Below are 1,297 nucleotides of genomic sequence, written 5' to 3'. Positions count from 1 at the left end.
TATGTATATATATACATAGATGGATAGATATTGTGTATATATATATATGTGTAAATATATGTGTATATATATGTGTATACAGTATATATATACACATATATACATACATATATATGCATATAGTTTATACCAAATTTCATAAAAACTAGTACAACTGAACTATTCAGACGTATTTTTTCCTAATTCTTGTTATTATGTAGACTTCAAATTCTTTAAAGGTAATTCTGATGGATTTGAGAGGAAGATCATGTTATGGATTAATTATGTATATCTGTTCTACCTCGACACTGTCCAGTAATCATGTCTCATGATAACTAGTTTCGGCTGTTTTAATCTATTAGCCCAGACTTCAAGACTCCAGCAGTGCATGACCTCTTTTATTTTGATAAGGTGTTTCCGGGCTGACAGTCTGTCATTGGTTAGATGGGTTACAGTTGTCGAACTGTGATTGGTTGTAAACGTGTTACAGGATGTTATATTATCGGCTGCTCTGCGCTGACGAGCAGCCACAACTTAGACTTCTCTGATTGACTTCTGCTCTGTTGTTGCTCAGATTAAATCATTTGACGACCATACACGCAGACTTTCTGTGCATTTATTCCAACATGTTTCTGCATTCTTGATAAATCGTGCCACCACAATTTTGGCGTTGTCTGAAGGCGGCTCCAAGGACCGGAGTTTTGCCCACAGCGACCGACGTTTTCGGACGACCACTGGACAATGAGAAAAGAAGGCTTTTTCTGAGAAAGTTGACCTGTGTTCCTCTGCTGATCGTGTCCGGGTTGGGATGTCTTTACTTCGGGTGCTGGGGGTGACCTTTGGGACTGGAGCTGAGAAGAACCTGTCTGTGACAGAAACACGGCGAGCTAATATTTTCATTAACACCTTATGCAAAAAGCTACGGCTATTTTTGGCCCACCAAACACTGAAATTCTAATTGTTAGAGGCTCGTCTGGTCGCTTCTGCGGTTGTTGATTTTAGCCGAGGTAGATTTCGGGAGCGTTTTATTCCAAATCGAGTCAAAACAGGGAAAAAAATAAAGAAAATTGATAATTTAAGTAAAAAACTGGTTAGCATGAGCTAACATGTTTTAATTCTTGTATTATTCATCACATATTTGCATACAAATATGATTTTGTTGTGAGTATGAAAAATAAAACAAACTAAAATAATTCTGTTATGTTTGGTCACATTTTCAAAGGGACCAAAAAGCCACATGTGGCCCCAGAGCTACAGGTTGCAGACCCCTGGCCTGGGGAAATAAAGGTTTAATTACATAAACATGCACAGCGCCTCC

Source organism: Austrofundulus limnaeus, unplaced genomic scaffold (genome assembly GCF_001266775.1).
Source record: "Austrofundulus limnaeus strain Quisiro unplaced genomic scaffold, Austrofundulus_limnaeus-1.0 Scaffold587, whole genome shotgun sequence".
Taxonomy (NCBI): Eukaryota; Metazoa; Chordata; class Actinopteri; order Cyprinodontiformes; family Rivulidae; genus Austrofundulus; species Austrofundulus limnaeus.
Note: the sequence above shows the minus strand (reverse complement) of the source record.